The sequence below is a fragment of the Medicago sativa genome, chromosome 4, assembly GCF_051527215.1.
Source record: "Medicago sativa cultivar Bolivia chromosome 4, Bolivia_mono, whole genome shotgun sequence".
In the NCBI taxonomy this organism is placed as follows: Eukaryota; Viridiplantae; Streptophyta; class Magnoliopsida; order Fabales; family Fabaceae; genus Medicago; species Medicago sativa.
In genome coordinates, this window is record NC_140752.1 from 31,665,165 (window position 1) to 31,687,883 (window position 22,719).

General features: G+C 37.0%; 64 non-coding genes and 1 pseudogene across 64 annotated transcripts; all 65 read right to left on the reverse strand.

Moving 5' to 3' along the window:
• Window positions 1-7: 7 nt before the first annotated feature.
• Window positions 8-126, reverse strand: LOC146928425 (5S ribosomal RNA). The gene has a single exon (XR_015008982.1). It is a non-coding gene; the product is annotated as a 5S ribosomal RNA (ribosomal RNA).
• Window positions 127-355: 229 nt separating this feature from the next.
• On the reverse strand, window positions 356-474 carry LOC146928426 (5S ribosomal RNA). Its single transcript, XR_015008522.1, has one exon. It is a non-coding gene; the product is annotated as a 5S ribosomal RNA (ribosomal RNA).
• Window positions 475-703: 229 nt separating this feature from the next.
• LOC146928427 (5S ribosomal RNA) lies at window positions 704-822 on the reverse strand. The gene has a single exon (XR_015008854.1). It is a non-coding gene; the product is annotated as a 5S ribosomal RNA (ribosomal RNA).
• Window positions 823-1,051: 229 nt separating this feature from the next.
• Window positions 1,052-1,170, reverse strand: LOC146928428 (5S ribosomal RNA). Its single transcript, XR_015008819.1, has one exon. It is a non-coding gene; the product is annotated as a 5S ribosomal RNA (ribosomal RNA).
• Window positions 1,171-1,399: 229 nt separating this feature from the next.
• On the reverse strand, window positions 1,400-1,518 carry LOC146928429 (5S ribosomal RNA). The gene has a single exon (XR_015008855.1). It is a non-coding gene; the product is annotated as a 5S ribosomal RNA (ribosomal RNA).
• A 229-nt stretch (window positions 1,519-1,747) lies between these two features.
• LOC146928430 (5S ribosomal RNA) lies at window positions 1,748-1,866 on the reverse strand. Its single transcript, XR_015008820.1, has one exon. It is a non-coding gene; the product is annotated as a 5S ribosomal RNA (ribosomal RNA).
• A 229-nt stretch (window positions 1,867-2,095) lies between these two features.
• LOC146928431 (5S ribosomal RNA) lies at window positions 2,096-2,214 on the reverse strand. Its single transcript, XR_015008523.1, has one exon. It is a non-coding gene; the product is annotated as a 5S ribosomal RNA (ribosomal RNA).
• Window positions 2,215-2,475: 261 nt separating this feature from the next.
• On the reverse strand, window positions 2,476-2,594 carry LOC146928432 (5S ribosomal RNA). The gene has a single exon (XR_015008983.1). It is a non-coding gene; the product is annotated as a 5S ribosomal RNA (ribosomal RNA).
• A 229-nt stretch (window positions 2,595-2,823) lies between these two features.
• Window positions 2,824-2,942, reverse strand: LOC146928433 (5S ribosomal RNA). Its single transcript, XR_015008524.1, has one exon. It is a non-coding gene; the product is annotated as a 5S ribosomal RNA (ribosomal RNA).
• A 229-nt stretch (window positions 2,943-3,171) lies between these two features.
• Window positions 3,172-3,290, reverse strand: LOC146928434 (5S ribosomal RNA). The gene has a single exon (XR_015008821.1). It is a non-coding gene; the product is annotated as a 5S ribosomal RNA (ribosomal RNA).
• Window positions 3,291-3,519: 229 nt separating this feature from the next.
• On the reverse strand, window positions 3,520-3,638 carry LOC146928435 (5S ribosomal RNA). The gene has a single exon (XR_015008856.1). It is a non-coding gene; the product is annotated as a 5S ribosomal RNA (ribosomal RNA).
• A 229-nt stretch (window positions 3,639-3,867) lies between these two features.
• Window positions 3,868-3,986, reverse strand: LOC146928436 (5S ribosomal RNA). The gene has a single exon (XR_015008822.1). It is a non-coding gene; the product is annotated as a 5S ribosomal RNA (ribosomal RNA).
• Window positions 3,987-4,215: 229 nt separating this feature from the next.
• Window positions 4,216-4,334, reverse strand: LOC146928437 (5S ribosomal RNA). Its single transcript, XR_015008526.1, has one exon. It is a non-coding gene; the product is annotated as a 5S ribosomal RNA (ribosomal RNA).
• A 261-nt stretch (window positions 4,335-4,595) lies between these two features.
• On the reverse strand, window positions 4,596-4,714 carry LOC146928438 (5S ribosomal RNA). The gene has a single exon (XR_015008984.1). It is a non-coding gene; the product is annotated as a 5S ribosomal RNA (ribosomal RNA).
• Window positions 4,715-4,943: 229 nt separating this feature from the next.
• LOC146928439 (5S ribosomal RNA) lies at window positions 4,944-5,062 on the reverse strand. Its single transcript, XR_015008527.1, has one exon. It is a non-coding gene; the product is annotated as a 5S ribosomal RNA (ribosomal RNA).
• A 229-nt stretch (window positions 5,063-5,291) lies between these two features.
• LOC146928440 (5S ribosomal RNA) lies at window positions 5,292-5,410 on the reverse strand. The gene has a single exon (XR_015008823.1). It is a non-coding gene; the product is annotated as a 5S ribosomal RNA (ribosomal RNA).
• A 229-nt stretch (window positions 5,411-5,639) lies between these two features.
• Window positions 5,640-5,758, reverse strand: LOC146928441 (5S ribosomal RNA). The gene has a single exon (XR_015008528.1). It is a non-coding gene; the product is annotated as a 5S ribosomal RNA (ribosomal RNA).
• A 261-nt stretch (window positions 5,759-6,019) lies between these two features.
• LOC146928442 (5S ribosomal RNA) lies at window positions 6,020-6,138 on the reverse strand. The gene has a single exon (XR_015008986.1). It is a non-coding gene; the product is annotated as a 5S ribosomal RNA (ribosomal RNA).
• Window positions 6,139-6,367: 229 nt separating this feature from the next.
• On the reverse strand, window positions 6,368-6,486 carry LOC146928443 (5S ribosomal RNA). Its single transcript, XR_015008529.1, has one exon. It is a non-coding gene; the product is annotated as a 5S ribosomal RNA (ribosomal RNA).
• A 229-nt stretch (window positions 6,487-6,715) lies between these two features.
• LOC146928444 (5S ribosomal RNA) lies at window positions 6,716-6,834 on the reverse strand. Its single transcript, XR_015008530.1, has one exon. It is a non-coding gene; the product is annotated as a 5S ribosomal RNA (ribosomal RNA).
• A 261-nt stretch (window positions 6,835-7,095) lies between these two features.
• Window positions 7,096-7,214, reverse strand: LOC146928445 (5S ribosomal RNA). Its single transcript, XR_015008987.1, has one exon. It is a non-coding gene; the product is annotated as a 5S ribosomal RNA (ribosomal RNA).
• Window positions 7,215-7,443: 229 nt separating this feature from the next.
• LOC146928446 (5S ribosomal RNA) lies at window positions 7,444-7,562 on the reverse strand. The gene has a single exon (XR_015008532.1). It is a non-coding gene; the product is annotated as a 5S ribosomal RNA (ribosomal RNA).
• A 229-nt stretch (window positions 7,563-7,791) lies between these two features.
• LOC146928447 (5S ribosomal RNA) lies at window positions 7,792-7,910 on the reverse strand. Its single transcript, XR_015008533.1, has one exon. It is a non-coding gene; the product is annotated as a 5S ribosomal RNA (ribosomal RNA).
• A 229-nt stretch (window positions 7,911-8,139) lies between these two features.
• On the reverse strand, window positions 8,140-8,258 carry LOC146928448 (5S ribosomal RNA). Its single transcript, XR_015008534.1, has one exon. It is a non-coding gene; the product is annotated as a 5S ribosomal RNA (ribosomal RNA).
• A 261-nt stretch (window positions 8,259-8,519) lies between these two features.
• On the reverse strand, window positions 8,520-8,638 carry LOC146928449 (5S ribosomal RNA). Its single transcript, XR_015008988.1, has one exon. It is a non-coding gene; the product is annotated as a 5S ribosomal RNA (ribosomal RNA).
• Window positions 8,639-8,867: 229 nt separating this feature from the next.
• LOC146928450 (5S ribosomal RNA) lies at window positions 8,868-8,986 on the reverse strand. The gene has a single exon (XR_015008535.1). It is a non-coding gene; the product is annotated as a 5S ribosomal RNA (ribosomal RNA).
• Window positions 8,987-9,215: 229 nt separating this feature from the next.
• On the reverse strand, window positions 9,216-9,334 carry LOC146928451 (5S ribosomal RNA). Its single transcript, XR_015008536.1, has one exon. It is a non-coding gene; the product is annotated as a 5S ribosomal RNA (ribosomal RNA).
• Window positions 9,335-9,563: 229 nt separating this feature from the next.
• Window positions 9,564-9,682, reverse strand: LOC146928452 (5S ribosomal RNA). The gene has a single exon (XR_015008538.1). It is a non-coding gene; the product is annotated as a 5S ribosomal RNA (ribosomal RNA).
• A 261-nt stretch (window positions 9,683-9,943) lies between these two features.
• LOC146928453 (5S ribosomal RNA) lies at window positions 9,944-10,062 on the reverse strand (annotated as a pseudogene).
• Window positions 10,063-10,291: 229 nt separating this feature from the next.
• Window positions 10,292-10,410, reverse strand: LOC146928454 (5S ribosomal RNA). Its single transcript, XR_015008539.1, has one exon. It is a non-coding gene; the product is annotated as a 5S ribosomal RNA (ribosomal RNA).
• A 229-nt stretch (window positions 10,411-10,639) lies between these two features.
• LOC146928455 (5S ribosomal RNA) lies at window positions 10,640-10,758 on the reverse strand. Its single transcript, XR_015008540.1, has one exon. It is a non-coding gene; the product is annotated as a 5S ribosomal RNA (ribosomal RNA).
• Window positions 10,759-10,987: 229 nt separating this feature from the next.
• On the reverse strand, window positions 10,988-11,106 carry LOC146928456 (5S ribosomal RNA). The gene has a single exon (XR_015008541.1). It is a non-coding gene; the product is annotated as a 5S ribosomal RNA (ribosomal RNA).
• Window positions 11,107-11,335: 229 nt separating this feature from the next.
• Window positions 11,336-11,454, reverse strand: LOC146928457 (5S ribosomal RNA). The gene has a single exon (XR_015008892.1). It is a non-coding gene; the product is annotated as a 5S ribosomal RNA (ribosomal RNA).
• Window positions 11,455-11,683: 229 nt separating this feature from the next.
• On the reverse strand, window positions 11,684-11,802 carry LOC146928458 (5S ribosomal RNA). Its single transcript, XR_015008880.1, has one exon. It is a non-coding gene; the product is annotated as a 5S ribosomal RNA (ribosomal RNA).
• Window positions 11,803-12,031: 229 nt separating this feature from the next.
• Window positions 12,032-12,150, reverse strand: LOC146928459 (5S ribosomal RNA). The gene has a single exon (XR_015008542.1). It is a non-coding gene; the product is annotated as a 5S ribosomal RNA (ribosomal RNA).
• A 229-nt stretch (window positions 12,151-12,379) lies between these two features.
• On the reverse strand, window positions 12,380-12,498 carry LOC146928460 (5S ribosomal RNA). Its single transcript, XR_015008544.1, has one exon. It is a non-coding gene; the product is annotated as a 5S ribosomal RNA (ribosomal RNA).
• A 229-nt stretch (window positions 12,499-12,727) lies between these two features.
• Window positions 12,728-12,846, reverse strand: LOC146928461 (5S ribosomal RNA). Its single transcript, XR_015008824.1, has one exon. It is a non-coding gene; the product is annotated as a 5S ribosomal RNA (ribosomal RNA).
• Window positions 12,847-13,075: 229 nt separating this feature from the next.
• LOC146928462 (5S ribosomal RNA) lies at window positions 13,076-13,194 on the reverse strand. Its single transcript, XR_015008545.1, has one exon. It is a non-coding gene; the product is annotated as a 5S ribosomal RNA (ribosomal RNA).
• Window positions 13,195-13,423: 229 nt separating this feature from the next.
• On the reverse strand, window positions 13,424-13,542 carry LOC146928463 (5S ribosomal RNA). The gene has a single exon (XR_015008843.1). It is a non-coding gene; the product is annotated as a 5S ribosomal RNA (ribosomal RNA).
• Window positions 13,543-13,771: 229 nt separating this feature from the next.
• LOC146928464 (5S ribosomal RNA) lies at window positions 13,772-13,890 on the reverse strand. The gene has a single exon (XR_015008546.1). It is a non-coding gene; the product is annotated as a 5S ribosomal RNA (ribosomal RNA).
• A 229-nt stretch (window positions 13,891-14,119) lies between these two features.
• Window positions 14,120-14,238, reverse strand: LOC146928465 (5S ribosomal RNA). The gene has a single exon (XR_015008845.1). It is a non-coding gene; the product is annotated as a 5S ribosomal RNA (ribosomal RNA).
• A 229-nt stretch (window positions 14,239-14,467) lies between these two features.
• On the reverse strand, window positions 14,468-14,586 carry LOC146928466 (5S ribosomal RNA). Its single transcript, XR_015008547.1, has one exon. It is a non-coding gene; the product is annotated as a 5S ribosomal RNA (ribosomal RNA).
• A 229-nt stretch (window positions 14,587-14,815) lies between these two features.
• On the reverse strand, window positions 14,816-14,934 carry LOC146928467 (5S ribosomal RNA). Its single transcript, XR_015008548.1, has one exon. It is a non-coding gene; the product is annotated as a 5S ribosomal RNA (ribosomal RNA).
• A 261-nt stretch (window positions 14,935-15,195) lies between these two features.
• LOC146928468 (5S ribosomal RNA) lies at window positions 15,196-15,314 on the reverse strand. The gene has a single exon (XR_015008989.1). It is a non-coding gene; the product is annotated as a 5S ribosomal RNA (ribosomal RNA).
• Window positions 15,315-15,543: 229 nt separating this feature from the next.
• LOC146928469 (5S ribosomal RNA) lies at window positions 15,544-15,662 on the reverse strand. Its single transcript, XR_015008897.1, has one exon. It is a non-coding gene; the product is annotated as a 5S ribosomal RNA (ribosomal RNA).
• A 229-nt stretch (window positions 15,663-15,891) lies between these two features.
• On the reverse strand, window positions 15,892-16,010 carry LOC146928470 (5S ribosomal RNA). The gene has a single exon (XR_015008549.1). It is a non-coding gene; the product is annotated as a 5S ribosomal RNA (ribosomal RNA).
• Window positions 16,011-16,239: 229 nt separating this feature from the next.
• Window positions 16,240-16,358, reverse strand: LOC146928471 (5S ribosomal RNA). The gene has a single exon (XR_015008896.1). It is a non-coding gene; the product is annotated as a 5S ribosomal RNA (ribosomal RNA).
• Window positions 16,359-16,587: 229 nt separating this feature from the next.
• LOC146928472 (5S ribosomal RNA) lies at window positions 16,588-16,706 on the reverse strand. The gene has a single exon (XR_015008550.1). It is a non-coding gene; the product is annotated as a 5S ribosomal RNA (ribosomal RNA).
• A 229-nt stretch (window positions 16,707-16,935) lies between these two features.
• On the reverse strand, window positions 16,936-17,054 carry LOC146928473 (5S ribosomal RNA). The gene has a single exon (XR_015008551.1). It is a non-coding gene; the product is annotated as a 5S ribosomal RNA (ribosomal RNA).
• A 229-nt stretch (window positions 17,055-17,283) lies between these two features.
• On the reverse strand, window positions 17,284-17,402 carry LOC146928474 (5S ribosomal RNA). The gene has a single exon (XR_015008552.1). It is a non-coding gene; the product is annotated as a 5S ribosomal RNA (ribosomal RNA).
• A 229-nt stretch (window positions 17,403-17,631) lies between these two features.
• LOC146928475 (5S ribosomal RNA) lies at window positions 17,632-17,750 on the reverse strand. The gene has a single exon (XR_015008553.1). It is a non-coding gene; the product is annotated as a 5S ribosomal RNA (ribosomal RNA).
• A 228-nt stretch (window positions 17,751-17,978) lies between these two features.
• On the reverse strand, window positions 17,979-18,097 carry LOC146928476 (5S ribosomal RNA). Its single transcript, XR_015008555.1, has one exon. It is a non-coding gene; the product is annotated as a 5S ribosomal RNA (ribosomal RNA).
• Window positions 18,098-18,326: 229 nt separating this feature from the next.
• On the reverse strand, window positions 18,327-18,445 carry LOC146928477 (5S ribosomal RNA). The gene has a single exon (XR_015008556.1). It is a non-coding gene; the product is annotated as a 5S ribosomal RNA (ribosomal RNA).
• A 229-nt stretch (window positions 18,446-18,674) lies between these two features.
• LOC146928478 (5S ribosomal RNA) lies at window positions 18,675-18,793 on the reverse strand. Its single transcript, XR_015008557.1, has one exon. It is a non-coding gene; the product is annotated as a 5S ribosomal RNA (ribosomal RNA).
• A 229-nt stretch (window positions 18,794-19,022) lies between these two features.
• On the reverse strand, window positions 19,023-19,141 carry LOC146928479 (5S ribosomal RNA). The gene has a single exon (XR_015008558.1). It is a non-coding gene; the product is annotated as a 5S ribosomal RNA (ribosomal RNA).
• A 229-nt stretch (window positions 19,142-19,370) lies between these two features.
• LOC146928480 (5S ribosomal RNA) lies at window positions 19,371-19,489 on the reverse strand. The gene has a single exon (XR_015008559.1). It is a non-coding gene; the product is annotated as a 5S ribosomal RNA (ribosomal RNA).
• Window positions 19,490-19,717: 228 nt separating this feature from the next.
• On the reverse strand, window positions 19,718-19,836 carry LOC146928481 (5S ribosomal RNA). Its single transcript, XR_015008560.1, has one exon. It is a non-coding gene; the product is annotated as a 5S ribosomal RNA (ribosomal RNA).
• Window positions 19,837-20,065: 229 nt separating this feature from the next.
• On the reverse strand, window positions 20,066-20,184 carry LOC146928482 (5S ribosomal RNA). Its single transcript, XR_015008561.1, has one exon. It is a non-coding gene; the product is annotated as a 5S ribosomal RNA (ribosomal RNA).
• A 229-nt stretch (window positions 20,185-20,413) lies between these two features.
• On the reverse strand, window positions 20,414-20,532 carry LOC146928483 (5S ribosomal RNA). The gene has a single exon (XR_015008562.1). It is a non-coding gene; the product is annotated as a 5S ribosomal RNA (ribosomal RNA).
• Window positions 20,533-20,761: 229 nt separating this feature from the next.
• On the reverse strand, window positions 20,762-20,880 carry LOC146928484 (5S ribosomal RNA). Its single transcript, XR_015008564.1, has one exon. It is a non-coding gene; the product is annotated as a 5S ribosomal RNA (ribosomal RNA).
• Window positions 20,881-21,108: 228 nt separating this feature from the next.
• LOC146928485 (5S ribosomal RNA) lies at window positions 21,109-21,227 on the reverse strand. The gene has a single exon (XR_015008565.1). It is a non-coding gene; the product is annotated as a 5S ribosomal RNA (ribosomal RNA).
• Window positions 21,228-21,456: 229 nt separating this feature from the next.
• On the reverse strand, window positions 21,457-21,575 carry LOC146928486 (5S ribosomal RNA). Its single transcript, XR_015008567.1, has one exon. It is a non-coding gene; the product is annotated as a 5S ribosomal RNA (ribosomal RNA).
• Window positions 21,576-21,804: 229 nt separating this feature from the next.
• Window positions 21,805-21,923, reverse strand: LOC146928487 (5S ribosomal RNA). Its single transcript, XR_015008568.1, has one exon. It is a non-coding gene; the product is annotated as a 5S ribosomal RNA (ribosomal RNA).
• A 229-nt stretch (window positions 21,924-22,152) lies between these two features.
• Window positions 22,153-22,271, reverse strand: LOC146928488 (5S ribosomal RNA). Its single transcript, XR_015008569.1, has one exon. It is a non-coding gene; the product is annotated as a 5S ribosomal RNA (ribosomal RNA).
• A 229-nt stretch (window positions 22,272-22,500) lies between these two features.
• LOC146928489 (5S ribosomal RNA) lies at window positions 22,501-22,619 on the reverse strand. The gene has a single exon (XR_015008570.1). It is a non-coding gene; the product is annotated as a 5S ribosomal RNA (ribosomal RNA).
• Between the last annotated feature and the right edge of the window lie 100 nt (window positions 22,620-22,719).

The following is a 22,719-nucleotide window of genomic DNA, read 5'->3' on the forward strand; positions in this document are numbered from 1 at the left end:
GAGGTCACCCGTGCAACACAAGGACTTCCCAGGAGGTCACCCATCCTAGTACTACTCTCGCCCAAGCACGCTTAACTGCGGAGTTCTGATGGGATCCGGTGCATTAGTGCTGGTATGATCGCACCTGAAAGTAAAGCGTTGTAATTGTATATATGCATTTCTAAGTTTATTTTTCATTAAAGACGTCAAATTACGCTAATTAAAGAATAGAGAGTTAGGTTGCGTTAATTAACGAAAAAAATGAAATACAATCGAAGTTTATTTTTCAAAAACGACGTAAAATTACGCTAATTAACAAAAAGAACACGAAATTTTGGCAAAAAGAGGTGCAAAGAACACGAAATTTTGGCAAAAAGAGGTGCAACACAAGGACTTCCCAGGAGGTCACCCATCCTAGTACTACTCTCGCCCAAGCACGCTTAACTGCGGAGTTCTGATGGGATCCGGTGCATTAGTGCTGGTATGATCGCACCTGAAAGTAAAGCGTTGTAATTGTATATATGCATTTCTAAGTTTATTTTTCATTAAAGACGTCAAATTACGCTAATTAAAGAATAGAGTGTTAGGTTGCGTTAATTAACGAAAAAAATGAAATACAATCGAAGTTTATTTTTCAAAAACGACGTAAAATTACGCTAATTAACAAAAAGAACACGAAATTTTGGCAAAAAGAGGTGCAAAGAACACGAAATTTTGGCAAAAAGAGGTGCAACACAAGGACTTCCCAGGAGGTCACCCATCCTAGTACTACTCTCGCCCAAGCACGCTTAACTGCGGAGTTCTGATGAGATCCGGTGCATTAGTGCTGGTATGATTGCACCTGAAAGTAAAGCGTTGTAATTGTATATATGCATTTCTAAGTTTATTTTTCATTAAAGACGTCAAATTACGCTAATTAAAGAATAGAGTGTTAGGTTGCGTTAATTAACGAAAAAAATGAAATACAATCGAAGTTTATTTTTCAAAAACGACGTAAAATTACGCTAATTAACAAAAAGAACACGAAATTTTGGCAAAAAGAGGTGCAAAGAACACGAAATTTTGGCAAAAAGAGGTGCAACACAAGGACTTCCCAGGAGGTCACCCATCCTAGTACTACTCTCGCCCAAGCACCCTTAACTGCGGAGTTCTGATGGGATCCGGTGCATTAGTGCTGGTATGATCGCACCTGAAAGTAAAGCGTTGTAATTGTATATATGCATTTCTAAGTTTATTTTTCATTAAAGACGTCAAATTACGCTAATTAAAGAATAGAGAGTTAGGTTGCGTTAATTAACGAAAAAAATGAAATACAATCGAAGTTTATTTTTCAAAAACGACGTAAAATTACGCTAATTAACAAAAAGAACACGAAATTTTGGCAAAAAGAGGTGCAAAGAACACGAAATTTTGGCAAAAAGAGGTGCAACACAAGGACTTCCCAGGAGGTCACCCATCCTAGTACTACTCTCGCCCAAGCACGCTTAACTGCGGAGTTCTGATGAGATCCGGTGCATTAGTGCTGGTATGATTGCACCTGAAAGTAAAGCGTTGTAATTGTATATATGCATTTCTAAGTTTATTTTTCATTAAAGACGTCAAATTACGCTAATTAAAGAATAGAGTGTTAGGTTGCGTTAATTAACGAAAAAAATGAAATACAATCGAAGTTTATTTTTCAAAAACGACGTAAAATTACGCTAATTAACAAAAAGAACACGAAATTTTGGCAAAAAGAGGTGCAAAGAACACGAAATTTTGGCAAAAAGAGGTGCAACACAAGGACTTCCCAGGAGGTCACCCATCCTAGTACTACTCTCGCCCAAGCACCCTTAACTGCGGAGTTCTGATGGGATCCGGTGCATTAGTGCTGGTATGATCGCACCTGAAAGTAAAGCGTTGTAATTGTATATATGCATTTCTAAGTTTATTTTTCATTAAAGACGTCAAATTACGCTAATTAAAGAATAGAGTGTTAGGTTGCGTTAATTAACGAAAAAAATGAAATACAATCGAAGTTTATTTTTCAAAAACGACGTAAAATTACGCTAATTAACAAAAAGAACACGAAATTTTGGCAAAAAGAGGTGCAAAGAACACGAAATTTTGGCAAAAAGAGGTGCAACACAAGGACTTCCCAGGAGGTCACCCATCCTAGTACTACTCTCGCCCAAGCACGCTTAACTGCGGAGTTCTGATGGGATCCGGTGCATTAGTGCTGGTATGATCGCACCTGAAAGTAAAGCGTTGTAATTGTATATATGCATTTCTAAGTTTATTTTTCATTAAAGACGTCAAATTACGCTAATTAAAGAATAGAGAGTTAGGTTGCGTTAATTAACGAAAAAAATGAAATACAATCGAAGTTTATTTTTCAAAAACGACGTAAAATTACGCTAATTAACAAAAAGAACACGAAATTTTGGCAAAAAGAGGTGCAAAGAACACGAAATTTTGGCAAAAAGAGGTGCAACACAAGGACTTCCCAGGAGGTCACCCGTGCAACACAAGGACTTCCCAGGAGGTCACCCATCCTAGTACTACTCTCGCCCAAGCACGCTTAACTGCGGAGTTCTGATGGGATCCGGTGCATTAGTGCTGGTATGATCGCACCTGAAAGTAAAGCGTTGTAATTGTATATATGCATTTCTAAGTTTATTTTTCATTAAAGACGTCAAATTACGCTAATTAAAGAATAGAGAGTTAGGTTGCGTTAATTAACGAAAAAAATGAAATACAATCGAAGTTTATTTTTCAAAAACGACGTAAAATTACGCTAATTAACAAAAAGAACACGAAATTTTGGCAAAAAGAGGTGCAAAGAACACGAAATTTTGGCAAAAAGAGGTGCAACACAAGGACTTCCCAGGAGGTCACCCATCCTAGTACTACTCTCGCCCAAGCACGCTTAACTGCGGAGTTCTGATGGGATCCGGTGCATTAGTGCTGGTATGATCGCACCTGAAAGTAAAGCGTTGTAATTGTATATATGCATTTCTAAGTTTATTTTTCATTAAAGACGTCAAATTACGCTAATTAAAGAATAGAGTGTTAGGTTGCGTTAATTAACGAAAAAAATGAAATACAATCGAAGTTTATTTTTCAAAAACGACGTAAAATTACGCTAATTAACAAAAAGAACACGAAATTTTGGCAAAAAGAGGTGCAAAGAACACGAAATTTTGGCAAAAAGAGGTGCAACACAAGGACTTCCCAGGAGGTCACCCATCCTAGTACTACTCTCGCCCAAGCACCCTTAACTGCGGAGTTCTGATGGGATCCGGTGCATTAGTGCTGGTATGATCGCACCTGAAAGTAAAGCGTTGTAATTGTATATATGCATTTCTAAGTTTATTTTTCATTAAAGACGTCAAATTACGCTAATTAAAGAATAGAGTGTTAGGTTGCGTTAATTAACGAAAAAAATGAAATACAATCGAAGTTTATTTTTCAAAAACGACGTAAAATTACGCTAATTAACAAAAAGAACACGAAATTTTGGCAAAAAGAGGTGCAAAGAACACGAAATTTTGGCAAAAAGAGGTGCAACACAAGGACTTCCCAGGAGGTCACCCATCCTAGTACTACTCTCGCCCAAGCACGCTTAACTGCGGAGTTCTGATGAGATCCGGTGCATTAGTGCTGGTATGATTGCACCTGAAAGTAAAGCGTTGTAATTGTATATATGCATTTCTAAGTTTATTTTTCATTAAAGACGTCAAATTACGCTAATTAAAGAATAGAGTGTTAGGTTGCGTTAATTAACGAAAAAAATGAAATACAATCGAAGTTTATTTTTCAAAAACGACGTAAAATTACGCTAATTAACAAAAAGAACACGAAATTTTGGCAAAAAGAGGTGCAAAGAACACGAAATTTTGGCAAAAAGAGGTGCAACACAAGGACTTCCCAGGAGGTCACCCATCCTAGTACTACTCTCGCCCAAGCACCCTTAACTGCGGAGTTCTGATGGGATCCGGTGCATTAGTGCTGGTATGATCGCACCTGAAAGTAAAGCGTTGTAATTGTATATATGCATTTCTAAGTTTATTTTTCATTAAAGACGTCAAATTACGCTAATTAAAGAATAGAGTGTTAGGTTGCGTTAATTAACGAAAAAAATGAAATACAATCGAAGTTTATTTTTCAAAAACGACGTAAAATTACGCTAATTAACAAAAAGAACACGAAATTTTGGCAAAAAGAGGTGCAAAGAACACGAAATTTTGGCAAAAAGAGGTGCAACACAAGGACTTCCCAGGAGGTCACCCATCCTAGTACTACTCTCGCCCAAGCACGCTTAACTGCGGAGTTCTGATGGGATCCGGTGCATTAGTGCTGGTATGATCGCACCTGAAAGTAAAGCGTTGTAATTGTATATATGCATTTCTAAGTTTATTTTTCATTAAAGACGTCAAATTACGCTAATTAAAGAATAGAGAGTTAGGTTGCGTTAATTAACGAAAAAAATGAAATACAATCGAAGTTTATTTTTCAAAAACGACGTAAAATTACGCTAATTAACAAAAAGAACACGAAATTTTGGCAAAAAGAGGTGCAAAGAACACGAAATTTTGGCAAAAAGAGGTGCAACACAAGGACTTCCCAGGAGGTCACCCGTGCAACACAAGGACTTCCCAGGAGGTCACCCATCCTAGTACTACTCTCGCCCAAGCACGCTTAACTGCGGAGTTCTGATGGGATCCGGTGCATTAGTGCTGGTATGATCGCACCTGAAAGTAAAGCGTTGTAATTGTATATATGCATTTCTAAGTTTATTTTTCATTAAAGACGTCAAATTACGCTAATTAAAGAATAGAGAGTTAGGTTGCGTTAATTAACGAAAAAAATGAAATACAATCGAAGTTTATTTTTCAAAAACGACGTAAAATTACGCTAATTAACAAAAAGAACACGAAATTTTGGCAAAAAGAGGTGCAAAGAACACGAAATTTTGGCAAAAAGAGGTGCAACACAAGGACTTCCCAGGAGGTCACCCATCCTAGTACTACTCTCGCCCAAGCACGCTTAACTGCGGAGTTCTGATGGGATCCGGTGCATTAGTGCTGGTATGATCGCACCTGAAAGTAAAGCGTTGTAATTGTATATATGCATTTCTAAGTTTATTTTTCATTAAAGACGTCAAATTACGCTAATTAAAGAATAGAGTGTTAGGTTGCGTTAATTAACGAAAAAAATGAAATACAATCGAAGTTTATTTTTCAAAAACGACGTAAAATTACGCTAATTAACAAAAAGAACACGAAATTTTGGCAAAAAGAGGTGCAAAGAACACGAAATTTTGGCAAAAAGAGGTGCAACACAAGGACTTCCCAGGAGGTCACCCATCCTAGTACTACTCTCGCCCAAGCACCCTTAACTGCGGAGTTCTGATGGGATCCGGTGCATTAGTGCTGGTATGATCGCACCTGAAAGTAAAGCGTTGTAATTGTATATATGCATTTCTAAGTTTATTTTTCATTAAAGACGTCAAATTACGCTAATTAAAGAATAGAGTGTTAGGTTGCGTTAATTAACGAAAAAAATGAAATACAATCGAAGTTTATTTTTCAAAAACGACGTAAAATTACGCTAATTAACAAAAAGAACACGAAATTTTGGCAAAAAGAGGTGCAAAGAACACGAAATTTTGGCAAAAAGAGGTGCAACACAAGGACTTCCCAGGAGGTCACCCATCCTAGTACTACTCTCGCCCAAGCACGCTTAACTGCGGAGTTCTGATGGGATCCGGTGCATTAGTGCTGGTATGATCGCACCTGAAAGTAAAGCGTTGTAATTGTATATATGCATTTCTAAGTTTATTTTTCATTAAAGACGTCAAATTACGCTAATTAAAGAATAGAGAGTTAGGTTGCGTTAATTAACGAAAAAAATGAAATACAATCGAAGTTTATTTTTCAAAAACGACGTAAAATTACGCTAATTAACAAAAAGAACACGAAATTTTGGCAAAAAGAGGTGCAAAGAACACGAAATTTTGGCAAAAAGAGGTGCAACACAAGGACTTCCCAGGAGGTCACCCGTGCAACACAAGGACTTCCCAGGAGGTCACCCATCCTAGTACTACTCTCGCCCAAGCACGCTTAACTGCGGAGTTCTGATGGGATCCGGTGCATTAGTGCTGGTATGATCGCACCTGAAAGTAAAGCGTTGTAATTGTATATATGCATTTCTAAGTTTATTTTTCATTAAAGACGTCAAATTACGCTAATTAAAGAATAGAGAGTTAGGTTGCGTTAATTAACGAAAAAAATGAAATACAATCGAAGTTTATTTTTCAAAAACGACGTAAAATTACGCTAATTAACAAAAAGAACACGAAATTTTGGCAAAAAGAGGTGCAAAGAACACGAAATTTTGGCAAAAAGAGGTGCAACACAAGGACTTCCCAGGAGGTCACCCATCCTAGTACTACTCTCGCCCAAGCACGCTTAACTGCGGAGTTCTGATGGGATCCGGTGCATTAGTGCTGGTATGATCGCACCTGAAAGTAAAGCGTTGTAATTGTATATATGCATTTCTAAGTTTATTTTTCATTAAAGACGTCAAATTACGCTAATTAAAGAATAGAGTGTTAGGTTGCGTTAATTAACGAAAAAAATGAAATACAATCGAAGTTTATTTTTCAAAAACGACGTAAAATTACGCTAATTAACAAAAAGAACACGAAATTTTGGCAAAAAGAGGTGCAAAGAACACGAAATTTTGGCAAAAAGAGGTGCAACACAAGGACTTCCCAGGAGGTCACCCATCCTAGTACTACTCTCGCCCAAGCACGCTTAACTGCGGAGTTCTGATGGGATCCGGTGCATTAGTGCTGGTATGATCGCACCTGAAAGTAAAGCGTTGTAATTGTATATATGCATTTCTAAGTTTATTTTTCATTAAAGACGTCAAATTACGCTAATTAAAGAATAGAGAGTTAGGTTGCGTTAATTAACGAAAAAAATGAAATACAATCGAAGTTTATTTTTCAAAAACGACGTAAAATTACGCTAATTAACAAAAAGAACACGAAATTTTGGCAAAAAGAGGTGCAAAGAACACGAAATTTTGGCAAAAAGAGGTGCAACACAAGGACTTCCCAGGAGGTCACCCGTGCAACACAAGGACTTCCCAGGAGGTCACCCATCCTAGTACTACTCTCGCCCAAGCACGCTTAACTGCGGAGTTCTGATGGGATCCGGTGCATTAGTGCTGGTATGATCGCACCTGAAAGTAAAGCGTTGTAATTGTATATATGCATTTCTAAGTTTATTTTTCATTAAAGACGTCAAATTACGCTAATTAAAGAATAGAGAGTTAGGTTGCGTTAATTAACGAAAAAAATGAAATACAATCGAAGTTTATTTTTCAAAAACGACGTAAAATTACGCTAATTAACAAAAAGAACACGAAATTTTGGCAAAAAGAGGTGCAAAGAACACGAAATTTTGGCAAAAAGAGGTGCAACACAAGGACTTCCCAGGAGGTCACCCATCCTAGTACTACTCTCGCCCAAGCACGCTTAACTGCGGAGTTCTGATGGGATCCGGTGCATTAGTGCTGGTATGATCGCACCTGAAAGTAAAGCGTTGTAATTGTATATATGCATTTCTAAGTTTATTTTTCATTAAAGACGTCAAATTACGCTAATTAAAGAATAGAGTGTTAGGTTGCGTTAATTAACGAAAAAAATGAAATACAATCGAAGTTTATTTTTCAAAAACGACGTAAAATTACGCTAATTAACAAAAAGAACACGAAATTTTGGCAAAAAGAGGTGCAAAGAACACGAAATTTTGGCAAAAAGAGGTGCAACACAAGGACTTCCCAGGAGGTCACCCATCCTAGTACTACTCTCGCCCAAGCACGCTTAACTGCGGAGTTCTGATGGGATCCGGTGCATTAGTGCTGGTATGATCGCACCTGAAAGTAAAGCGTTGTAATTGTATATATGCATTTCTAAGTTTATTTTTCATTAAAGACGTCAAATTACGCTAATTAAAGAATAGAGAGTTAGGTTGCGTTAATTAACAAAAAAAATGAAATACAATCGAAGTTTATTTTTCAAAAACGACGTAAAATTACGCTAATTAACAAAAAGAACACGAAATTTTGGCAAAAAGAGGTGCAAAGAACACGAAATTTTGGCAAAAAGAGGTGCAACACAAGGACTTCCCAGGAGGTCACCCATCCTAGTACTACTCTCGCCCAAGCACGCTTAACTGCGGAGTTCTGATGGGATCCGGTGCATTAGTGCTGGTATGATCGCACCTGAAAGTAAAGCGTTGTAATTGTATATATGCATTTCTAAGTTTATTTTTCATTAAAGACGTCAAATTACGCTAATTAAAGAATAGAGTGTTAGGTTGCGTTAATTAACGAAAAAAATGAAATACAATCGAAGTTTATTTTTCAAAAACGACGTAAAATTACGCTAATTAACAAAAAGAACACGAAATTTTGGCAAAAAGAGGTGCAAAGAACACGAAATTTTGGCAAAAAGAGGTGCAACACAAGGACTTCCCAGGAGGTCACCCGTGCAACACAAGGACTTCCCAGGAGGTCACCCATCCTAGTACTACTCTCGCCCAAGCACGCTTAACTGCGGAGTTCTGATGGGATCCGGTGCATTAGTGCTGGTATGATCGCACCTGAAAGTAAAGCGTTGTAATTGTATATATGCATTTCTAAGTTTATTTTTCATTAAAGACGTCAAATTACGCTAATTAAAGAATAGAGAGTTAGGTTGCGTTAATTAACGAAAAAAATGAAATACAATCGAAGTTTATTTTTCAAAAACGACGTAAAATTACGCTAATTAACAAAAAGAACACGAAATTTTGGCAAAAAGAGGTGCAAAGAACACGAAATTTTGGCAAAAAGAGGTGCAACACAAGGACTTCCCAGGAGGTCACCCATCCTAGTACTACTCTCGCCCAAGCACGCTTAACTGCGGAGTTCTGATGGGATCCGGTGCATTAGTGCTGGTATGATCGCACCTGAAAGTAAAGCGTTGTAATTGTATATATGCATTTCTAAGTTTATTTTTCATTAAAGACGTCAAATTACGCTAATTAAAGAATAGAGTGTTAGGTTGCGTTAATTAACGAAAAAAATGAAATACAATCGAAGTTTATTTTTCAAAAACGACGTAAAATTACGCTAATTAACAAAAAGAACACGAAATTTTGGCAAAAAGAGGTGCAAAGAACACGAAATTTTGGCAAAAAGAGGTGCAACACAAGGACTTCCCAGGAGGTCACCCATCCTAGTACTACTCTCGCCCAAGCACGCTTAACTGCGGAGTTCTGATGGGATCCGGTGCATTAGTGCTGGTATGATCGCACCTGAAAGTAAAGCGTTGTAATTGTATATATGCATTTCTAAGTTTATTTTTCATTAAAGACGTCAAATTACGCTAATTAAAGAATAGAGAGTTAGGTTGCGTTAATTAACGAAAAAAATGAAATACAATCGAAGTTTATTTTTCAAAAACGACGTAAAATTACGCTAATTAACAAAAAGAACACGAAATTTTGGCAAAAAGAGGTGCAAAGAACACGAAATTTTGGCAAAAAGAGGTGCAACACAAGGACTTCCCAGGAGGTCACCCATCCTAGTACTACTCTCGCCCAAGCACGCTTAACTGCGGAGTTCTGATGGGATCCGGTGCATTAGTGCTGGTATGATCGCACCTGAAAGTAAAGCGTTGTAATTGTATATATGCATTTCTAAGTTTATTTTTCATTAAAGACGTCAAATTACGCTAATTAAAGAATAGAGTGTTAGGTTGCGTTAATTAACGAAAAAAATGAAATACAATCGAAGTTTATTTTTCAAAAACGACGTAAAATTACGCTAATTAACAAAAAGAACACGAAATTTTGGCAAAAAGAGGTGCAAAGAACACGAAATTTTGGCAAAAAGAGGTGCAACACAAGGACTTCCCAGGAGGTCACCCGTGCAACACAAGGACTTCCCAGGAGGTCACCCATCCTAGTACTACTCTCGCCCAAGCACGCTTAACTGCGGAGTTCTGATGGGATCCGGTGCATTAGTGCTGGTATGATCGTACCTGAAAGTAAAGCGTTGTAATTGTATATATGCATTTCTAAGTTTATTTTTCATTAAAGACGTCAAATTACGCTAATTAAAGAATAGAGAGTTAGGTTGCGTTAATTAACGAAAAAAATGAAATACAATCGAAGTTTATTTTTCAAAAACGACGTAAAATTACGCTAATTAACAAAAAGAACACGAAATTTTGGCAAAAAGAGGTGCAAAGAACACGAAATTTTGGCAAAAAGAGGTGCAACACAAGGACTTCCCAGGAGGTCACCCATCCTAGTACTACTCTCGCCCAAGCACGCTTAACTGCGGAGTTCTGATGGGATCCGGTGCATTAGTGCTGGTATGATCGCACCTGAAAGTAAAGCGTTGTAATTGTATATATGCATTTCTAAGTTTATTTTTCATTAAAGACGTCAAATTACGCTAATTAAAGAATAGAGTGTTAGGTTGCGTTAATTAACGAAAAAAATGAAATACAATCGAAGTTTATTTTTCAAAAACGACGTAAAATTACGCTAATTAACAAAAAGAACACGAAATTTTGGCAAAAAGAGGTGCAAAGAACACGAAATTTTGGCAAAAAGAGGTGCAACACAAGGACTTCCCAGGAGGTCACCCATCCTAGTACTACTCTCGCCCAAGCACGCTTAACTGCGGAGTTCTGATGGGATCCGGTGCATTAGTGCTGGTATGATCGCACCTGAAAGTAAAGCGTTGTAATTGTATATATGCATTTCTAAGTTTATTTTTCATTAAAGACGTCAAATTACGCTAATTAAAGAATAGAGAGTTAGGTTGCGTTAATTAACGAAAAAAATGAAATACAATCGAAGTTTATTTTTCAAAAACGACGTAAAATTACGCTAATTAACAAAAAGAACACGAAATTTTGGCAAAAAGAGGTGCAAAGAACACGAAATTTTGGCAAAAAGAGGTGCAACACAAGGACTTCCCAGGAGGTCACCCATCCTAGTACTACTCTCGCCCAAGCACGCTTAACTGCGGAGTTCTGATGGGATCCGGTGCATTAGTGCTGGTATGATCGCACCTGAAAGTAAAGCGTTGTAATTGTATATATGCATTTCTAAGTTTATTTTTCATTAAAGACGTCAAATTACGCTAATTAAAGAATAGAGAGTTAGGTTGCGTTAATTAACGAAAAAAATGAAATACAATCGAAGTTTATTTTTCAAAAACGACGTAAAATTACGCTAATTAACAAAAAGAACACGAAATTTTGGCAAAAAGAGGTGCAAAGAACACGAAATTTTGGCAAAAAGAGGTGCAACACAAGGACTTCCCAGGAGGTCACCCATCCTAGTACTACTCTCGCCCAAGCACGCTTAACTGCGAAGTTCTGATGGGATCCGGTGCATTAGTGCTGGTATGATCGCACCTGAAAGTAAAGCGTTGTAATTGTATATATGCATTTCTAAGTTTATTTTTCATTAAAGACGTCAAATTACGCTAATTAAAGAATAGAGTGTTAGGTTGCGTTAATTAACGAAAAAAATGAAATACAATCGAAGTTTATTTTTCAAAAACGACGTAAAATTACGCTAATTAACAAAAAGAACACGAAATTTTGGCAAAAAGAGGTGCAAAGAACACGAAATTTTGGCAAAAAGATGTGCAACACAAGGACTTCCCAGGAGGTCACCCATCCTAGTACTACTCTCGCCCAAGCACGCTTAACTGCGGAGTTCTGATGGGATCCGGTGCATTAGTGCTGGTATGATCGCACCTGAAAGTAAAGCGTTGTAATTGTATATATGCATTTCTAAGTTTATTTTTCATTAAAGACGTCAAATTACGCTAATTAAAGAATAGAGTGTTAGGTTGCGTTAATTAACGAAAAAAATGAAATACAATCGAAGTTTATTTTTCAAAAACGACGTAAAATTACGCTAATTAACAAAAAGAACACGAAATTTTGGCAAAAAGAGGTGCAAAGAACACGAAATTTTGGCAAAAAGAGGTGCAACACAAGGACTTCCCAGGAGGTCACCCATCCTAGTACTACTCTCGCCCAAGCACGCTTAACTGCGGAGTTCTGATGGGATCCGGTGCATTAGTGCTGGTATGATCGCACCTGAAAGTAAAGCGTTGTAATTGTATATATGCATTTCTAAGTTTATTTTTCATTAAAGACGTCAAATTACGCTAATTAAAGAATAGAGAGTTAGGTTGCGTTAATTAACGAAAAAAATGAAATACAATCGAAGTTTATTTTTCAAAAACGACGTAAAATTACGCTAATTAACAAAAAGAACACGAAATTTTGGCAAAAAGAGGTGCAAAGAACACGAAATTTTGGCAAAAAGAGGTGCAACACAAGGACTTCCCAGGAGGTCACCCATCCTAGTACTACTCTCGCCCAAGCACGCTTAACTGCGGAGTTCTGATGGGATCCGGTGCATTAGTGCTGGTATGATCGCACCTGAAAGTAAAGCGTTGTAATTGTATATATGCATTTCTAAGTTTATTTTTCATTAAAGACGTCAAATTACGCTAATTAAAGAATAGAGTGTTAGGTTGCGTTAATTAACGAAAAAAATGAAATACAATCGAAGTTTATTTTTCAAAAACGACGTAAAATTACGCTAATTAACAAAAAGAACACGAAATTTTGGCAAAAAGAGGTGCAAAGAACACGAAATTTTGGCAAAAAGAGGTGCAACACAAGTACTTCCCAGGAGGTCACCCATCCTAGTACTACTCTCGCCCAAGCACGCTTAACTGCGGAGTTCTGATGGGATCCGGTGCATTAGTGCTGGTATGATCGCACCTGAAAGTAAAGCGTTGTAATTGTATATATGCATTTCTAAGTTTATTTTTCATTAAAGACGTCAAATTACGCTAATTAAAGAATAGAGTGTTAGGTTGCGTTAATTAACGAAAAAAATGAAATACAATCGAAGTTTATTTTTCAAAAACGACGTAAAATTACGCTAATTAACAAAAAGAACACGAAATTTTGGCAAAAAGAGGTGCAAAGAACACGAAATTTTGGCAAAAAGAGGTGCAACACAAGGACTTCCCAGGAGGTCACCCATCCTAGTACTACTCTCGCCCAAGCACGCTTAACTGCGGAGTTCTGATGGGATCCGGTGCATTAGTGCTGGTATGATCGCACCTGAAAGTAAAGCGTTGTAATTGTATATATGCATTTCTAAGTTTATTTTTCATTAAAGACGTCAAATTACGCTAATTAAAGAATAGAGAGTTAGGTTGCGTTAATTAACGAAAAAAATGAAATACAATCGAAGTTTATTTTTCAAAAACGACGTAAAATTACGCTAATTAACAAAAAGAACACGAAATTTTGGCAAAAAGAGGTGCAAAGAACACGAAATTTTGGCAAAAAGAGGTGCAACACAAGGACTTCCCAGGAGGTCACCCATCCTAGTACTACACTCGCCCAAGCACGCTTAACTGCGGAGTTCTGATGGGATCCGGTGCATTAGTGCTGGTATGATCGCACCTGAAAGTAAAGCGTTGTAATTGTATATATGCATTTCTAAGTTTATTTTTCATTAAAGACGTCAAATTACGCTAATTAAAGAATAGAGAGTTAGGTTGCGTTAATTAACGAAAAAAATGAAATACAATCGAAGTTTATTTTTCAAAAACGACGTAAAATTACGCTAATTAACAAAAAGAACACGAAATTTTGGCAAAAAGAGGTGCAAAGAACACGAAATTTTGGCAAAAAGAGGTGCAACACAAGGACTTCCCAGGAGGTCACCCATCCTAGTACTACTCTCGCCCAAGCACGCTTAACTGCGGAGTTCTGATGGGATCCGGTGCATTAGTGCTGGTATGATCGCACCTGAAAGTAAAGCGTTATAATTGTATATATGCATTTCTAAGTTTATTTTTCATTAAAGACGTCAAATTACGCTAATTAAAGAATAGAGTGTTAGGTTGCGTTAATTAACGAAAAAAATGAAATACAATCGAAGTTTATTTTTCAAAAACGACGTAAAATTACGCTAATTAACAAAAAGAACACGAAATTTTGGCAAAAAGAGGTGCAAAGAACACGAAATTTTGGCAAAAAGAGGTGCAACACAAGGACTTCCCAGGAGGTCACCCATCCTAGTACTACTCTCGCCCAAGCACGCTTAACTGCGGAGTTCTGATGAGATCCGGTGCATTAGTGCTGGTATGATCGCACCTGAAAGTAAAGCGTTGTAATTGTATATATGCATTTCTAAGTTTATTTTTCATTAAAGACGTCAAATTACGCTAATTAAAGAATAGAGTGTTAGGTTGCGTTAATTAACGAAAAAAATGAAATACAATCGAAGTTTATTTTTCAAAAACGACGTAAAATTACGCTAATTAACAAAAAGAACACGAAATTTTGGCAAAAAGAGGTGCAAAGAACACGAAATTTTGGCAAAAAGAGGTGCAACACAAGGACTTCCCAGGAGGTCACCCATCCTAGTACTACTCTCGCCCAAGCACGCTTAACTGCGGAGTTCTGATGGGATCCGGTGCATTAGTGCTGGTATGATCGCACCTGAAAGTAAAGCGTTGTAATTGTATATATGCATTTCTAAGTTTATTTTTCATTAAAGACGTCAAATTACGCTAATTAAAGAATAGAGTGTTAGGTTGCGTTAATTAACGAAAAAAATGAAATACAATCGAAGTTTATTTTTCAAAAACGACGTAAAATTACGCTAATTAACAAAAAGAACACGAAATTTTGGCAAAAAGAGGTGCAAAGAACACGAAATTTTGGCAAAAAGAGGTGCAACACAAGGACTTCCCAGGAGGTCACCCATCCTAGTACTACTCTCGCCCAAGCACGCTTAACTGCGGAGTTCTGATGGGATCCGGTGCATTAGTGCTGGTATGATCGCACCTGAAAGTAAAGCGTTGTAATTGTATATATGCATTTCTAAGTTTATTTTTCATTAAAGACGTCAAATTACGCTAATTAAAGAATAGAGAGTTAGGTTGCGTTAATTAACGAAAAAAATGAAATACAATCGAAGTTTATTTTTCAAAAACGACGTAAAATTACGCTAATTAACAAAAAGAACACGAAATTTTGGCAAAAAGAGGTGCAAAGAACACGAAATTTTGGCAAAAAGAGGTGCAACACAAGGACTTCCCAGGAGGTCACCCGTGCAACACAAGGACTTCCCAGGAGGTCACCCATCCTAGTACTACTCTCGCCCAAGCACGCTTAACTGCGGAGTTCTGATGGGATCCGGTGCATTAGTGCTGGTATGATCGCACCTGAAAGTAAAGCGTTGTAATTGTATATATGCATTTCTAAGTTTATTTTTCATTAAAGACGTCAAATTACGCTAATTAAAGAATAGAGAGTTAGGTTGCGTTAATTAACGAAAAAAATGAAATACAATCGAAGTTTATTTTTCAAAAACGACGTAAAATTACGCTAATTAACAAAAAGAACACGAAATTTTGGCAAAAAGAGGTGCAAAGAACACGAAATTTTGGCAAAAAGAGGTGCAACACAAGGACTTCCCAGGAGGTCACCCATCCTAGTACTACTCTCGCCCAAGCACGCTTAACTGCGGAGTTCTGATGGGATCCGGTGCATTAGTGCTGGGATGATCGCACCTGAAAGTAAAGCGTTGTAATTGTATATATGCATTTCTAAGTTTATTTTTCATTAAAGACGTCAAATTACGCTAATTAAAGAATAGAGTGTTAGGTTGCGTTAATTAACGAAAAAAATGAAATACAATCGAAGTTTATTTTTCAAAAACGACGTAAAATTACGCTAATTAACAAAAAGAACACGAAATTTTGGCAAAAAGAGGTGCAAAGAACACGAAATTTTGGCAAAAAGAGGTGCAACACAAGGACTTCCCAGGAGGTCACCCATCCTAGTACTACTCTCGCCCAAGCACGCTTAACTGCGGAGTTCTGATGGGATCCGGTGCATTAGTGCTGGTATGATCGCACCTGAAAGTAAAGCGTTGTAATTGTATATATGCATTTCTAAGTTTATTTTTCATTAAAGACGTCAAATTACGCTAATTAAAGAATAGAGAGTTAGGTTGCGTTAATTAACGAAAAAAATGAAATACAATCGAAGTTTATTTTTCAAAAACGACGTAAAATTACGCTAATTAACAAAAAGAACACGAAATTTTGGCAAAAAGAGGTGCAAAGAACACGAAATTTTGGCAAAAAGAGGTGCAACACAAGGACTTCCCAGGAGGTCACCCATCCTAGTACTACTCTCGCCCAAGCACGCTTAACTGCGGAGTTCTGATGGGATCCGATGCATTAGTGCTGGTATGATCGCACCTGAAAGTAAAGCGTTGTAATTGTATATATGCATTTCTAAGTTTATTTTTCATTAAAGACGTCAAATTACGCTAATTAAAGAATAGAGTGTTAGGTTGCGTTAATTAACGAAAAAAATGAAATACAATCGAAGTTTATTTTTCAAAAACGACGTAAAATTACGCTAATTAACAAAAAGAACACGAAATTTTGGCAAAAAGAGGTGCAAAGAACACGAAATTTTGGCAAAAAGAGGTGCAACACAAGGACTTCCCAGGAGGTCACCCATCCTAGTACTACTCTCGCCCAAGCACGCTTAACTGCGGAGTTCTGATGGGATCCGGTGCATTAGTGCTGGTATGATCGCACCTGAAAGTAAAGCGTTGTAATTGTATATATGCATTTCTAAGTTTATTTTTCATTAAAGACGTCAAATTACGCTAATTAAAGAATAGAGTGTTAGGTTGCGTTAATTAACGAAAAAAATGAAATACAATCGAAGTTTATTTTTCAAAAACGACGTAAAATTACGCTAATTAACAAAAAGAACACGAAATTTTGGCAAAAAGAGGTGCAAAGAACACGAAATTTTGGCAAAAAGAGGTGCAACACAAGGACTTCCCAGGAGGTCACCCATCCTAGTACTACTCTCGCCCAAGCACGCTTAACTGCGGAGTTCTGATGGGATCCGGTGCATTAGTGCTGGTATGATCGCACCTGAAAGTAAAGCGTTGTAATTGTATATATGCATTTCTAAGTTTATTTTTCATTAAAGACGTCAAATTACGCTAATTAAAGAATAGAGTGTTAGGTTGCGTTAATTAACGAAAAAAATGAAATACAATCGAAGTTTATTTTTCAAAAACGACGTAAAATTACGCTAATTAACAAAAAGAACACGAAATTTTGGCAAAAAGAGGTGCAAAGAACACGAAATTTTGGCAAAAAGAGGTGCAACACAAGGACTTCCCAGGAGGTCACCCATCCTAGTACTACTCTCGCCCAAGCACGCTTAACTGCGGAGTTCTGATGGGATCCGGTGCATTAGTGCTGGTATGATCGCACCTGAAAGTAAAGCGTTGTAATTGTATATATGCATTTCTAAGTTTATTTTTCATTAAAGACGTCAAATTACGCTAATTAAAGAATAGAGTGTTAGGTTGCGTTAATTAACGAAAAAAATGAAATACAATCGAAGTTTATTTTTCAAAAACGACGTAAAATTACGCTAATTAACAAAAAGAACACGAAATTTTGGCAAAAAGAGGTGCAAAGAACACGAAATTTTGGCAAAAAGAGGTGCAACACAAGGACTTCCCAGGAGGTCACCCATCCTAGTACTACTCTCGCCCAAGCACGCTTAACTGCGGAGTTCTGATGGGATCCGGTGCATTAGTGCTGGTATGATCGCACCTGAAAGTAAAGCGTTGTAATTGTATATATGCATTTCTAAGTTTATTTTTCATTAAAGACGTCAAATTACGCTAATTAAAGAATAGAGTGTTAGGTTGCGTTAATTAACGAAAAAAATGAAATACAATCGAAGTTTATTTTCAAAAACGACGTAAAATTACGCTAATTAACAAAAAGAACACGAAATTTTGGCAAAAAGAGGTGCAAAGAACACGAAATTTTGGCAAAAAGAGGTGCAACACAAGGACTTCCCAGGAGGTCACCCATCCTAGTACTACTCTCGCCCAAGCACGCTTAACTGCGGAGTTCTGATGGGATCCGGTGCATTAGTGCTGGTATGATCGCACCTGAAAGTAAAGCGTTGTAATTGTATATATGCATTTCTAAGTTTATTTTTCATTAAAGACGTCAAATTACGCTAATTAAAGAATAGAGAGTTAGGTTGCGTTAATTAACGAAAAAAATGAAATACAATCGAAGTTTATTTTTCAAAAACGACGTAAAATTACGCTAATTAACAAAAAGAACACGAAATTTTGGCAAAAAGAGGTGCAAAGAACACGAAATTTTGGCAAAAAGAGGTGCAACACAAGGACTTCCCAGGAGGTCACCCATCCTAGTACTACTCTCGCCCAAGCACGCTTAACTGCGGAGTTCTGATGGGATCCGGTGCATTAGTGCTGGTATGATCGCACCTGAAAGTAAAGCGTTGTAATTGTATATATGCATTTCTAAGTTTATTTTTCATTAAAGACGTCAAATTACGCTAATTAAAGAATAGAGTGTTAGGTTGCGTTAATTAACGAAAAAAATGAAATACAATCGAAGTTTATTTTTCAAAAACGACGTAAAATTACGCTAATTAACAAAAAGAACACGAAATTTTGGCAAAAAGAGGTGCAAAGAACACGAAATTTTGGCAAAAAGAGGTGCAACACAAGGACTTCCCAGGAGGTCACCCATCCTAGTACTACTCTCGCCCAAGCACGCTTAACTGCGGAGTTCTGATGGGATCCGGTGCATTAGTGCTGGTATGATCGCACCTGAAAGTAAAGCGTTGTAATTGTATATATGCATTTCTAAGTTTATTTTTCATTAAAGACGTCAAATTACGCTAATTAAAGAATAGAGTGTTAGGTTGCGTTAATTAACGAAAAAAATGAAATACAATCGAAGTTTATTTTTCAAAAACGACGTAAAATTACGCTAATTAACAAAAAGAACACGAAATTTTGGCAAAAAGAGGTGCAAAGAACACGAAATTTTGGCAAAAAGAGGTGCAACACAAGGACTTCCCAGGAGGTCACCCATCCTAGTACTACTCTCGCCCAAGCACGCTTAACTGCGGAGTTCTGATGGGATCCGGTGCATTAGTGCTGGTATGATCGCACCTGAAAGTAAAGCGTTGTAATTGTATATATGCATTTCTAAGTTTATTTTTCATTAAAGACGTCAAATTACGCTAATTAAAGAATAGAGTGTTAGGTTGCGTTAATTAACGAAAAAAATGAAATACAATCGAAGTTTATTTTTCAAAAACGACGTAAAATTACGCTAATTAACAAAAAGAACACGAAATTTTGGCAAAAAGAGGTGCAAAGAACACGAAATTTTGGCAAAAAGAGGTGCAACACAAGGACTTCCCAGGAGGTCACCCATCCTAGTACTACTCTCGCCCAAGCACGCTTAACTGCGGAGTTCTGATGGGATCCGGTGCATTAGTGCTGGTATGATCGCACCTGAAAGTAAAGCGTTGTAATTGTATATATGCATTTCTAAGTTTATTTTTCATTAAAGACGTCAAATTACGCTAATTAAAGAATAGAGTGTTAGGTTGCGTTAATTAACGAAAAAAATGAAATACAATCGAAGTTTATTTTCAAAAACGACGTAAAATTACGCTAATTAACAAAAAGAACACGAAATTTTGGCAAAAAGAGGTGCAAAGAACACGAAATTTTGGCAAAAAGAGGTGCAACACAAGGACTTCCCAGGAGGTCACCCATCCTAGTACTACTCTCGCCCAAGCACGCTTAACTGCGGAGTTCTGATGGGATCCGGTGCATTAGTGCTGGTATGATCGCACCTGAAAGTAAAGCGTTGTAATTGTATATATGCATTTCTAAGTTTATTTTTCATTAAAGACGTCAAATTACGCTAATTAAAGAATAGAGAGTTAGGTTGCGTTAATTAACGAAAAAAATGAAATACAATCGAAGTTTATTTTTCAAAAACGACGTAAAATTACGCTAATTAACAAAAAGAACACGAAATTTTGGCAAAAAGAGGTGCAAAGAACACGAAATTTTGGCAAAAAGAGGTGCAACACAAGGACTTCCCAGGAGGTCACCCATCCTAGTACTACTCTCGCCCAAGCACGCTTAACTGCGGAGTTCTGATGGGATCCGGTGCATTAGTGCTGGTATGATCGCACCTGAAAGTAAAGCGTTGTAATTGTATATATGCATTTCTAAGTTTATTTTTCATTAAAGACGTCAAATTACGCTAATTAAAGAATAGAGTGTTAGGTTGCGTTAATTAACGAAAAAAATGAAATACAATCGAAGTTTATTTTTCAAAAACGACGTAAAATTACGCTAATTAACAAAAAGAACACGAAATTTTGGCAAAAAGAGGTGCAAAGAACACGAAATTTTGGCAAAAAGAGGTGCAACACAAGGACTTCCCAGGAGGTCACCCATCCTAGTACTACTCTCGCCCAAGCACGCTTAACTGCGGAGTTCTGATGGGATCCGGTGCATTAGTGCTGGTATGATCGCACCTGAAAGTAAAGCGTTGTAATTGTATATATGCATTTCTAAGTTTATTTTTCATTAAAGACGTCAAATTACGCTAATTAAAGAATAGAGTGTTAGGTTGCGTTAATTAACGAAAAAAATGAAATACAATCGAAGTTTATTTTTCAAAAACGACGTAAAATTACGCTAATTAACAAAAAGAACACGAAATTTTGGCAAAAAGAGGTGCAAAGAACACGAAATTTTGGCAAAAAGAGGTGCAACACAAGGACTTCCCAGGAGGTCACCCATCCTAGTACTACTCTCGCCCAAGCACGCTTAACTGCGGAGTTCTGATGGGATCCGGTGCATTAGTGCTGGTATGATCGCACCTGAAAGTAAAGCGTTGTAATTGTATATATGCATTTCTAAGTTTATTTTTCATTAAAGACGTCAAATTACGCTAATTAAAGAATAGAGTGTTAGGTTGCGTTAATTAACGAAAAAAATGAAATACAATCGAAGTTTATTTTCAAAAACGACGTAAAATTACGCTAATTAACAAAAAGAACACGAAATTTTGGCAAAAAGAGGTGCAAAGAACACTAAATTTTGGCAAAAAGAGGTGCAACACAAGGACTTCCCAGGAGGTCACCCATCCTAGTACTACTCTCGCCCAAGCACGCTTAACTGCGGAGTTCTGATGGGATCCGGTGCATTAGTGCTGGTATGATCGCACCTGAAAGTAAAGCGTTGTAATTGTATATATGCATTTCTAAGTTTATTTTTCATTAAAGACGTCAAATTACGCTAATTAAAGAATAGAGAGTTAGGTTGCGTTAATTAACGAAAAAAATGAAATACAATCGAAGTTTATTTTTCAAAAACGACGTAAAATTACGCTAATTAACAAAAAGAACACGAAATTTTGGCAAAAAGAGGTGCAAAGAACACGAAATTTTGGCAAAAAGAGGTGCAACACAAGGACTTCCCAGGAGGTCACCCATCCTAGTACTACTCTCGCCCAAGCACGCTTAACTGCGGAGTTCTGATGGGATCCGGTGCATTAGTGCTGGTATGATCGCACCTGAAAGTAAAGCGTTGTAATTGTATATATGCATTTCTAAGTTTATTTTTCATTAAAGACGTCAAATTACGCTAATTAAAGAATAGAGTGTTAGGTTGCGTTAATTAACGAAAAAAATGAAATACAATCGAAGTTTATTTTTCAAAAACGACGTAAAATTACGCTAATTAACAAAAAGAACACGAAATTTTGGCAAAAAGAGGTGCAAAGAACACGAAATTTTGGCAAAAAGAGGTGCAACACAAGGACTTCCCAGGAGGTCACCCATCCTAGTACTACTCTCGCCCAAGCACGCTTAACTGCGGAGTTCTGATGGGATCCGGTGCATTAGTGCTGGTATGATCGCACCTGAAAGTAAAGCGTTGTAATTGTATATATGCATTTCTAAGTTTATTTTTCATTAAAGACGTCAAATTACGCTAATTAAAGAATAGAGTGTTAGGTTGCGTTAATTAACGAAAAAAATGAAATACAATCGAAGTTTATTTTTCAAAAACGACGTAAAATTACGCTAATTAACAAAAAGAACACGAAATTTTGGCAAAAAGAGGTGCAAAGAACACGAAATTTTGGCAAAAAGAGGTGCAACACAAGGACTTCCCAGGAGGTCACCCATCCTAGTACTACTCTCGCCCAAGCACGCTTAACTGCGGAGTTCTGATGGGATCCGGTGCATTAGTGCTGGTATGATCGCACCTGAAAGTAAAGCGTTGTAATTGTATATATGCATTTCTAAGTTTATTTTTCATTAAAGACGTCAAATTACGCTAATTAAAGAATAGAGTGTTAGGTTGCGTTAATTAACGAAAAAAATGAAATACAATCGAAGTTTATTTTTCAAAAACGACGTAAAATTACGCTAATTAACAAAAAGAACACGAAATTTTGGCAAAAAGAGGTGCAAAGAACACGGAATTTTGGCAAAAAGAGGTGCAACACAAGGACTTCCCAGGAGGTCACCCATCCTAGTACTACTCTCGCCCAAGCACGCTTAACTGCGGAGTTCTGATGGGATCCGGTGCATTAGTGCTGGTATGATCGCACCTGAAAGTAAAGCGTTGTAATTGTATATATGCATTTCTAAGTTTATTTTTCATTAAAGACGTCAAATTACGCTAATTAAAGAATAGAGTGTTAGGTTGCGTT